This window comes from Ostrinia furnacalis, unplaced genomic scaffold (assembly GCF_004193835.3).
Source record: "Ostrinia furnacalis isolate ACB-3 unplaced genomic scaffold, ASM419383v2 OfSCF0207, whole genome shotgun sequence".
Taxonomy (NCBI): Eukaryota; Metazoa; Arthropoda; class Insecta; order Lepidoptera; family Crambidae; genus Ostrinia; species Ostrinia furnacalis.
The window spans coordinates 983,456-995,994 of NW_021130446.1; the positions used below are offsets into that span (position 1 = coordinate 983,456).

A 12,539-nucleotide genomic window follows, 5' to 3' on the forward strand; every position below is an offset into this window, starting at 1 on the left:
GTTTTCAAATTTTACCTATTCTTAACAATTGGCGTTACTTAATTGCTTTGTTATTATTTGCATTTTATAGTTACAGTTAACTAACTGAACTAAAAAATCTGAAGAAAAAGTAGTTATTTAGAATTTCAACAAGACTTTTTTATTTGTCACCAACCAAACCACCTACAGATCAAGACGACTCTTTTATTAGGTATTGAGCTCTTGTATAAGACAAAAGGTTGAGTTGTTTGGCTTGCAAATTTTGTTACAATAACAAGTTTGTTTTATTATTTTAGTGTTTATTTACTTTAATGCAAAAAGGGTATTAGTTCAATCAAATCCTCAACCCAAATCGAATAGTCTCGATTTAATAATTACTCGAACATCTCTAAAGGGGACCGGTGGGAAGAATCGGTTGAATGAAATTCCGGTGCAGTGGGATATTACACTAATTGGGGCCGGTTGGGAAACGTTAATTTGATAACCACGAGCGCTAGCGTTTACATAATTTGCGGGGCCAGCGCGGTACGGTTTAACCCTTATTTTTGGTAAACAACCCATGTTTTCGATGTCGATGGAGTTATTACTTTGAACGGCATTGTTCACTAATATTGACGTCATATAGCTTAGAGTTGAGTCACTATAGGGAAATCAATTTGGGAGCAATTAGCTGTGTCTTTGACTTGTCAGTTTAAATTTAATCACGATAAGCAATTATAAAGTTTGTCTGGGACGCTTACAAAGGTTCTTCTCTCACTATTTCTACGACTCTACATATGATTGAGGGTTCTAGTAATATTCTACAATAGGTAAGTACCAATAGATATTTAAACTTTTTTTTACATATTACATACATTTTATGCGTTAGCAATGGTTTCTTAAATGTAACCACTGAACGACGAGTATATTTATTTACTCGACCTATTATGACAAAAACTAATTGGCGATAAAGTGTTTAAATCCGCATTGACCATGATTCCGGAAAATGTTACATTACGCTAATTACAAATAGTACACGTCTGTTATTTCACAACAATCGATTAATACCTAATTTGATCTACCTGGACTTTTTGGGAAATATTACTCCATAATAGTTTTGACGGCCATGATTTTAAACGTCACTGTTTAATAAAACTGTATTATAATAAAATAGCTTAATAGAATTTTTAATTACACTCTTAGCAAAAGTTAATTATCATTCAGGAGACGCTAAAAATGCAATTTTCCCGAGAATTAACTACTTCTCTTTTTCCAATAGTAATTTAATTGGCATCAGTTGAGAAATGGTAACTTATTTAGTGATCACGGGCTTTTACATAATTTATTCGACTTCGACAACGTGCCATTTTACATAACAAAACTTTGATTTTAATTTTGCTAGCCCATAAATCACTTTCATTTTAAAATCATAGACCACGTTACACAAGCGGCCTTTTAAAGATGCCGCGGTAATATCCAAAATGATACACTGCTACAAAATAGTATGATAATAAAAGATTTCTATTCATCTTAACTAAAAATCTGTTGTATTTTTTTCACAGTCCTTTGACAAATGTAAAATTAGCCAAAACGGTGTTAATGCAAGCTTTAGTTTAAATTTTTAAGTGAGGTTATTTCTGAAAATCTTCCTGTAGCTTGCCTTACTTTCTTTTTTCTGTATTTTTTTTTTCATTGCAAAAGGTTAATAAAACGTTTCCATTATTTACCTACTGTGCATTTTCTTATGTGATCCGAAGTTATTTTCGCTTTGACACAATTTTTATTCTGAGCAGCTTGTCCAGTGTAAACTTTTAAGAGTTCTTTGCTCCCTACAGAATCTATAGTAGAGAAACACAATGTTCCAATACCTTCGTTGGCATCACAACGAGCGCTTACACATTCAGGACCCGCCTCACATCCTCGGTGTCCTTGGAAACGCCCCGTTTTAAAACCATCGTGACCCTCCTCGCTCTATAATTCAACAAAAGTTGCGGCAGCCTATGTGGTTTCTTGAATTCACGTTAAGTGTTCCTCTCGTCACACCTGCGCCAGTTTTCCCTTGTTATTTTCCTAAAATTTTAACGAACGCCATCTTAATCTCTCATTAAATAGTTATGAGCGAGGACCTCATAAATTTTGCATTTGGAGTAGACACCGAACCCAAGTTGGAGCTTTGTTTCAGTTTGCGAAGGGCAAATACGGATTTAGGTTGGATTTATTTAAAGAGAAAACTTGCCTATTCGTTCGGGAAACATGGCATACGAATGAGTAATAGTCCAAATTATCTGATCTGGGCCGTCTGTGTTCTGTTCTCGTGCTTTTGGTGCTTTTGGCTTCGGTCAAGGGCGAAACATTACTAATCAAATCAGCAGGCTATGAATGAAGACGTAGAAAATCGAATGGGCTGAAATTAAACATAAATCTTGTCATGCCTTGTCTTGCATAAAAAAATACTTTTTCAAAATAGAAACTTAATATGCCTACTTGCAAGTTTAGATCAAAAACTGCAATTCATTTCAAGATAAAAAAAACAATAGGCGCCTGAAGAGTTTTTAATTAGATTTTTCTTCATTAAAAACTTTGTTGAATAAATACGATGAAAAATAAAATTTCGTTTCCAAGTCAATAACTTCATTTTACACCCATTGCTCGTCAACCGCAAATTGAAGAGTAGCAAAAATAATAATAGCAAAAATAATTGAAATCGACGACTCGCAAAAATGAAAGCGTAAATAAATAATTGAAACAGGCTTTGTTTATTCCGAATTTGTGCCGATATCATCCATGTTAATAGAAACCAACATTTCTTTTTACTTTGGAAATCGGATTGTTAATAAAACATTTATTCTTAATCAAACGGATACATCAAGAACTCAATTTATCCTTTAGTTAAACACGCGATGTTTTGATTTAATAGGCATTTTATAAACATCTCTTTGAAAAGTCGCCTAATGGAAAAATGACAAAAACAACAAGCGAAGTTTATTTTTAATTACAGTGAGTTTTGCTTTATAAATTGGCTTTCATGATTATCTCGTTTAAAAAGAGGGATTTTAATAAGAATTTATATTAAAGTCTTCTTTATCGTAGACATAAGATAGAACGAAAATGATGTTAATTTAAAAATTCAAAAGAATGGAATTACTAGATTATAAGATGTTTAAGAAAAGTTTTCTTGGAATTAAGTGTTTTATGTTTTTCTTTTTCCAAGTAAAAGTTAATAAGTTAATATACTATAGGCATCTTAACATCGTTACCTATCATTTTCAGAAGCGACGGGATCTACATTAAAGAACCAATTTACTTTGTGAATTTTATGATATAAAATTAATGCTCAGCCCTGCCAATATTGACGACCGGTAGTTCTCGAGCCGGATCTCGCCAGCGGGTGCGGGTTCATGTCCTGCCAAGGACAAATACCAGAGTGATAAATGATAAGATAAATACAAAATACATAATTATCATAATATCTTTAACACAATTTTCTATTTACTTATTTACATAATTTTTAATACATACTTATCTAAATTTAGAAAACCGAACATACATTCACCAAAAACCAAAGGGCAAATCGTCAATCAAAAACTATATACCTACACAACAGAGTATCGAAGTTTGTACGAACAGGTATTTTTTCAACCGACTTCAAAAAAAGGAGGAGGTTCTCAATTCGACCCGTATGTTTTCAACCGACTTCAAAAAAAGGAGGAGGTTCTCAATTCGACCCGTATGTTTTTTTTTTTTTTTTTTTTTTTTTGTTTGTTACGCGATAACTCCGCCAATTATGAACCGATTTTCAAAATTCTTTTTTTGTTCGATAGGGTACACTTCTGAGGTGGTCCCATTGTCACCAAGTCAGGATCTGATGATGGGATCCTAGGGAAATCGAGAGCAACCCTCAAATTTTATAGGCACGTATATCGTTTTTCAAACTTTTTCTTAAGTTATTCATATATTTGCTCCTGGAAATCATCATCTCATATTGATGAGCTGATGATAGAAGGTAAAACTCCTTAATGCTTAGGAGTTGGAGGATAATTCTTTAAATATTATAAGTACAAATAGACCAACAGTTGTATTCTTTCATGTTTTTAAGGTGGGCTGACGGTTTAAGGTCTTTTTAGGTTTCCTATATGGTAACCTGTATTTTGTAGGGAATATTATTTTACACTAGACATGAAGAGTATGGTCTCAATGTACTGCCTACCTTCAGTGGTAACATCAAGGTAATAATTAGTTAACTAAAAAGCAATAAATAAGTAAAATTTTATAAAAAAAAATAAAACCGACTCCAAAAAACCTACATTAAAAAGTAGAAAAATAATTACTAATAACCTACTTATTTATTAGGACGAATTAATATTTATGTAGGTATACCATGATTGATACTTTTGGAGTCGGTGCAGGCAAACTTTACATGTTTCATAATCTTGGCACCGACTCCAGAAGTATCAATCATGGTATACCTACATAAATATTAATTCGTCCTAATAAATAAGTAGGTTATTAGTAATTATTTTTCTACTTTTTAATGTAGGTTTTTTGGAGTCGGTTTTATTTTTGAACTCTACAAAGTCAGGTCATTCAAGACCAATGTCGTTTTTATATTAATTTGTATTCAAATCAATTTAGATGTTAATTTGGGTACAATTTTACTTTTTTGGTTGTAATTTGTTTAAAACAGCAGGAATAACTGAATTGTTGCAATGATACTTTAAATCTTATTGACTTTTAGTTCAAAATATTATTATACGTAAATATTGTTTTCTATCAGTTGAAAGTGTTCAAAATGTGTGCCATGCTTTATTTTTTTGACTACTTCTTCATTGGAAGTTATGTAACATATTTTTGGCAAATCACGTTCAGTTATTTTTATTATTGATATTATATTCCATAATAGGTTCATAATCAGAGATGTAGTTACTTTATGTTTTAGCAGAAAGAAATTCGCAAAAAGGAGGAAGCTCGCTGGAAACACTAACGAGCAAAATTTTTGCTCCAAGCACTTTTAGATTAGTCGGCTGTACGCGGCTCATAGCAATTTGCCAAAAGGTCAGTTCGTATTAGCTATTGTTCTTTTTTAACAACAAAGATCATTTTTGGGAAATTCTAGTAATAATAATGCCCTCAGAGAAAACAACGTAATCTGAAGGCATTTTTCATCCTAAATCTTATTTTTTGTTTCTTAGTCAAGGTATTTCAATAGCTGTACTAAAATGCTGTGTCTTAAAATCTAGGAAGCTTCAAACTAGATCTTCCTGACTTAAATGTTACCGTTACTGTAGGTATAATACGTAGTCAAGTTGATAATTTGTTTTTTGAGTAAATACAAAACATTAATGATTTATAGACGAAATTATTTACCCCAAAATGATGTTGCCGTACGCAGAATCAACCCGGCTCGTGTATCGTAATTATATCACTCATATTTTTCTCTTATTTTTCCGTGGAAATTTTCCCAATCACGGCCGACGCTCTTTCCAAACACGGCCATATTTACTTTGTCTCGCAGTAAACATGGTCATATCGACATGATTGAGCTGTGAAATAGCCCCATGAATAATTTGCTAGCATTGTACTGTACATAGTACGATTATTTGCATACTCTATAAATATCACCGATTTGCATCTGCATTTGTACGCGAATGAAAATAATGCCAACGTTCACACTTTGAAATAGAAATAGCATAAAACCTCCTATCCTGGAGCCAGTACTATAATATGTGTAAGAATGTCTGATAAAGCTTGGACGTGAAATAACGTGCTGTAATGAAGGGAGATGGATCTGTTGGTCCCAAGGTATCACAACCAATATATGGTGTTCTTCAACACAATTGACTTTGCAAACAAGCTTGTCTCTAATCGTTTAGACCGCAGGCTAATATCATAAATGATGCAGTACAGACTGCACGTTCCCCATACGTCAAGACATGCTTAGTGGCGCCTCCCTGGAGACTAAAATCTGGTATAGGTAGACTAAAGTTAGCGCTACTCGGCTATAGTGCATCTTTTAAAACTCGGAAACAAGACGTCAGGAAGCTCATAACTAAAAGCTACGAGTATTATAAAGTAGACAAGGGACGGCCTGAAGGTACTTTCAGTACAGCGCTTGCCAATAAAATCTAGCACTCTTAACACCTTCGCTGCCAGCCTAAAAATGGCACTGTTCCGTTCGGGCCATGGGGGACAATGATGGGCGACACTTTAACTTTCCGTTCGGGCCGCGTCGGACAATGATGACCGCGAGTCAGACCTATGTTTAAACCTCTGTATTGAGCCGATGGACAGCATTTCTTCAATAATTCTCATATAAGCTGACCCGCGCGGCTCCCAAGATTAGTGTACGTCACTTGGTTCTCAGGTAAAGCTCGGACTTAGAAAAAAAAATGTGGATAACGGTAGCGCAATGAAACATGGTAATTATACAATGCATTTTTGCAAATTTATCAACTTTTTAGCAAGATAATAACGGTTTATTAATTAAAATATATCGTTTACTTATTTTATATAAATATAATATGCAGGATAATAAAAAAAAATCACTTTCATTGTTGAACAACCACTTTGTATGAAGGGTTGGTACAGGTACTAAGTTCTTTGTACAGCTACAAAACTTATGCCATTTAAAACCTTATTAGTGGCATAAATTATTGTACTTATTAGATGCTTACACCTATTTTTTTTTGGATGCGAGCGGGGATGGTCGACAACATGACCGCGCGGCCCTACGGAACGGATTTTCGAATTTTCGCTCGCTGGGGCCATGGGGGTCAATGATGTCCGACGCTTAATAATTCGATGTAAAGACTCAAAAACAACTATATGTTAATAAAATCCTTTATTTATGTTTATAATGTAACGATTTAACAAAAAAAAACAATCGACGAAAATTGAAAAAAATTGAAATTTTTACTTGGCCTGGTAGGAAAGTGCAGTGTCGGACAACATTGACCGCGTTGGCGTTCAATGTGTTAACAAATAAGGCCGACTAACATTGACACCAAATTGCCTACGCCCTAGTGATGTGAATAATGTTGTATTTGATGTAACAAAGTGAAAATCAGATTGTGATTTTTGAATTTTGTAGTGGACTTTTATCGTATCTTATTTTTGAGATGGTCAAATTCTGTTAGCGCGAACTGTACGTAAAGTCGTGCAGGTATCCAAGTTGCTTTCGCATACCAAACACGTGACGTGACCCACGTGACGTAACTTAATAATCGTTGTTTACATCTCCTTTCCCATGGGCGAATTGGTGACGAATTTCTCCAAATTTCTTGTGCACTTGCCTGGTAGTTACAAAATTTGTGACGCCTTCATCACAATGGGCATACATCACCAGCTCGTCATTAGCCGACGCAATGCTTATTACCTATTACTCAACGCGTTTGTTTGGCACGTCTGCTCGTGCAGCCGGTTCGCAACCTTGCCCCCCCTCCCGCGGTACACTTTCACCAGCTTCGGCCTTCGTCGGTCGTTTTCGGATGTCTTCGCCAGCTGATATGGTATTTTCATCAGTTTTTGCACAGATCAAAAGTTTAGTAAGAACATCTAAAGATGTAGTGGTAGGTCAAGTGTTTGTCCCAGAGTTTCGATTGTAAGCCTAAACATTCTTTGGAGGTAAGTTTTCTAGCCTTGAAACTTAACTAAGCTACTTACTAACTACAAAAGTATGTCGTAATGTTAACACTTCTTTGATAGTTGATGTTGTCTGAAATCCTGATTTTGTATAGCAACCTTATGACCTATGACGTCTTTTTATAGACGCTGTGCCTTCAAATGGTTAATGGTGCCAACTGCCCAATTATGTTGTCGACTCAATTATACATTTTTATTCATATCATCACCACAATAACCATTGCCAAGTTTTTCTCGTGCCTACAAAACACATTAGAATACGGTTTGCATAGTCAGAGCGCATTTTTTACAACAAAAAAGTCGTAGCATAATTTGATAGCGTCCATTCCGACTTGGCTCGCTTGTATGAGCATTATTCGAGTTCTAAAGCTTGCCAACTATCCCAAACGTACTTACTTGGTACTGGTACATAACAGATTACGTAAGGAAATGCCTTCAACCTAATTATAAAGGATGAAAGTGCATAATGCCTTGCTAACCATAGCATAGTTATCAATCAGACGCAAATATTCAGAATTGCTCGGTAACTAAATACGAGTATGAAGTGGACTAGTTTTTGTGTAATAGCAATATAATTATAGTCGCCCAATCATATAACTTTTTGTAAAGTTATTTGATAGTGAGACTAAAGTAATCTTATATTGGTAGTGTAGGTATAAACATGTATTAAATACCTAAGGAATACATATTCAGGTAGGTAACTATTAAAACAATGGCAGGCTCTAAAGATTTATCAGTTTCAATTTTAATTTTAGTTCATATCTTTTGCAATTTTTTAGAGAGATAGATATTTCGCAACTATTCTATCAGCTCCAGAACTATTGTTGTCAACGTTAACTCAACAGACAATTGCCTATTTCCTTTTTCAGAATAGTACTAAACCACGCTTCGTGAATGCTAATCTATTTCCTAAACAGGAGTTAATTTTAGATATTACTAGTGTCTTACCCAAGCTGTGTTTTACTTATCCAACCGTGTAACGTTGCCTTGTTCTTAGAAAATTATTGATTCCAAAAGACAAACGTAACAGGGAAGCAACGATCCATCAACTTCAAATTCTATGGGACCGCGACATTCATTACCAGACACTCTATCAAGGGAACTAATCGACTGTAACGTGTGTTTAATAACTCATCGACGCAGTTTTCTACACCCGATTGACGACATGCTTTAATCGAAGGTCGATGTACACAGTAATTGGCATATCGCCGCGTTTCCTTGAGCAATTTTCTTGGGAAAGTGACAAAACTGAAAGTATTCCGTGTCGATTGTCAATTTAAGGCGTTTTTGTCCCATGTCGCTTGCCATGAATGAAAGGTTTTTATATTTTTATGGGCACTACTACACTAAACACAATTAGTTACAATAAATCGTTAAAATAAATGGAATCGTTCCCCATTTTTGTTACAAAATGTTTCCTGAAATGTATGAAATTGTAGAGTTGACTAAAGTTTTGGCCAAAACCTAACGATCATTGTTGAAAAGTTGAGATATTTAAAAGTTAACACAATATAATTCAAACTATTTTTAATGAACATGTAGGAATCCCTGAAATCAAAGGTATGTATGTGCTAAGTGAATGGTAAATTCTTCAAGTCATAACAACATCTTTGGACAACATAGTCCGAAACAAATTAGCAAATTATTTATTACGCGCTGCAGTGCTTGCCCATGCGCATCGAGTTGTGGAATATTGCATTTTTTGCATAAGACCGAAACTGGTTCTAGGCTAACTCGTTGCTAAACCAATAATCTTATACTTGACGTGTCTTTTACAATGTTTTAAATGTAGTAATTAAATAAAAACATGTTCAAACGATCATACTTAGAACGCACGTTTTAATAGGTATATCATTAGGTATTTTGCTTGAAGAAAAGCGACTGACTTATGTAAAGTAATTTAACTACTTTTACATAATAATATTTAAGTAATAAAAAACAGCTGTTTTAAAAATAAGTAAACACGTTTTTGCTAACAAACTTACAATTTAGAAACATTTTTAAAAATTAATAAGTCTTTATAAAATTATGACTATTTAGATCGCTTCCTAGAATTGTATGTAGCGTTTCGATTTAGTATTATTACTCGTACATTCTGCGCTGGCTAGCCAGTTCCTTTGCTTGAACTTGGCTTGACAAACTGCCGCGTGTCTAGATCTATCAGTTTTGGGTGACGTGCGTCTAAATAACTAATGCCCGTTTTCACCATTAATGCCTAATTTTTAAGTGACCCCTTTAAAAACTAAATTCCTGTTATGTGTTACCTTAGGGGTCACTTAAAAATAAGAGATTAATGGAGAAAACGGGCACTAGTCCTTTACATTGAATACATTTCTACTAAACCTTAGACCAGCAATTCAAGTACCGATATTAAATAAGTACTGCCGCCTACATAGTATAGGTAACAAGTTGCACAATTGTTGTCTTACTGGTCTTGTTGCGTTGTGCAAATGAAAATAACTCGGTCAGCCGGACCGCGGGGCAAATAACTCGGATTATTTCGCAGATCCCATAATTCACATCGTATTGTCGGTGCAGTTCTGCCATTTTTATGTCTATTTATTCGAAATGACACGGACGGGTCGTGGAATTTTACTACTAGACCAGTTTACTAACGGATTATTTAATAAACAGCGGCTTTTGTTTTAATTAACACTGTTTGTAGACAAAATAACATTTTGTTTTGGTTTAAGATTGAGATTTTGTCGCAAAGTTTCTTACAAACAAAACAATAGGTCTCACCTAATACTTATGCGATTAGTCGAAACGAAAATTTCTGGTTGTGATTACTTTTAGTCACTTATTTAATTTACATACATATTTTTTAGCTACATACTTTTGATAGGCACCAACTCCAAATCCATACAAGTAATTCACAAATAAGTAGATTTGTGAATATTTCCACCCATTTCAATCAACAAAGTGGAACGGAATAATTTAACTAGAACTTGAATATCATGTTCTAGTCAAACTAGTTACTGTCCTAGTCGTAGTATGACTGTGTAAGGATACTTCGCAACACAAAGCGCAAGTTTGGCTCTCTGTTGTTGAACAAATGTCTTCCTGGTATGATGTGGCATAGCTAGGTCACATCCAGTACCTACAATTATTATAGTAACAAAAACCAGCGTATCGAATACAATTATTTTATTACTAGTTTTTGTCGTCACTATTAATTTCCATGTAGGAACTAACATTATGATGCAAGCCTCTAAAAATATTGAAGCATTCGAATTTCGAATGGCATAGATTATATTTTTATAACGCCAGTTTTGAAAATTCATTCCATTAATTGAGAATGTTACTAGGTATGCAAAATCACTTGAAACCTTTATTACATTTGAGCTTTTACATAAACAAATACACTTGTTTTTATTTCATTCAAAAATACCAAGTAGTTATGATTTTATAGGCATTCAAAGTTCGCTTAAATATCGAGTCCCGCCGACGGTCACGTGACCCCGCGTGACGTACATTCACAGTGTCCGCTCACTAGACAACGGATTTAAACATACTTAAATATTTTTTTTTTCTGTAAATACATACATATTATACATATTAACACCCAGATCCATCACAGAAATTAAAATTGAACCAAACCCAAACTTGATGCGGTTGTGTCATTTTATTGTGAAGTACCTTCTAGAGCCATCATCAGACCTTGATTACTATTAGAATTGAAGTACTCGTCAATACAAAACGAACGAGTCCAAACTCGATGGAGTTAAGTCGTTTTATTATGGAGTTCCTATGGCCACCTTCCAGCTCCATCATCAGATCAGCTCCATGTCATCATAATATTGCATGGTCATCCAAATTACATGTGTATGCGAAATTTCAGCTTAATCGGTTGTCCGGAAGTGGGTCTTAATTCGGCTTGCAAGATTCCACCCATAAAAATTTGAGCCAGTCACTATAATATGACGTCACGCGCATAAAATGGCGGACCGGCCGCCGCCCGCACCTTTAAAATTCAATATCTTGGAAACTAATTGACGTATCGAAATAATTCTTTCACGAGTATTTTTTATTTTTAACAGAGCATACAGAAAGCTAAAAAACAAAATTAGTGAACATTCTTCATTCTGCAACGCGTGCTTGAACACGCTTGAACCCAATGGCATTTTGAATTCCGAACTCTAATTCACGTTCCGTTCCACGTAATGTTCACAAAAAGTCAAAATCAATGAGATTGAGATCAAGTTTTTTTTTGTTTGACGTGAAGAATGAGTTTAAAGATTTGATTGCAGTCAATGATATTATATAAAAACAAAAGCAGTTATGTTATAAGCGCTCGCGCTGTGAATACTCAAATACGTCCCAATTGGGACGTCTTGTGTTTAGTCTTCGTGTGGCCTGCGTCGTGCGCAATCGCGTGCGTACCACACCGTAAGTTCCTGTGTTCTTACCAAAATAAATAAAAAATGCCATCGTGTGTGTTTCGAAAGTGTACCAATTATGACTCTAAAGTAAACAAAATACAAGGGATCTCTTACCACATGTGATTATGCAAAATTATTTAGTATTTATATTTTCAATTATTTATGCAAACAATCAAGACGCCATGCGCCATGTTCAAGTTAAGAAAGAGAAAGCGATCTTGTTTTGACGTTAGAGCGATAAGGATGCGTGCGCTGCGGACATAGATTAGTTAGTGCAGAATCGTTAAAACTATAGCTATCTCTTTCATTTGCGTGCTATTTCGTATCTTTTGTTTCACTTATCAGTTACATTTGTCAATGTGTGCAATTTGGAATAGCTCGGCACGGATGTGGCACGGATTAAAATCGTAATTTCTATGAACGTAACATATCTATAGTTCTATAATATCATTGATTGCAGTAGTATCATTTCGAGTACACTACTTCGATTGTTGTACGTTAATTCAGAAACAGTAGGAATTAATTTTGCCATTGCATTCAGCTATACTAACTCTATTGAAT

The 12,539-nt window shown here is 34.6% G+C and overlaps 1 protein-coding gene across 3 annotated transcripts in view; it reads left to right on the top strand.

Annotated features, from left to right (window-relative positions):
* Positions 1–12,539, top strand: part of LOC114355479 (uncharacterized) — a 66,806-nt gene that overhangs the window by 23,685 nt on the left and 30,582 nt on the right. Inside the window, exon 1 of one of the 3 annotated variants that reach the window (XM_028308360.1) lies at positions 7,555–7,578. The exons of the other annotated variants lie outside the window; for them this stretch is intronic. The gene's annotated coding sequence lies outside the window, so the exon portion shown is untranslated. Of the gene's footprint in view, positions 1–7,554; positions 7,579–12,539 lie in introns of those variants that run through there. 3 annotated transcript variants of the gene reach the window in all.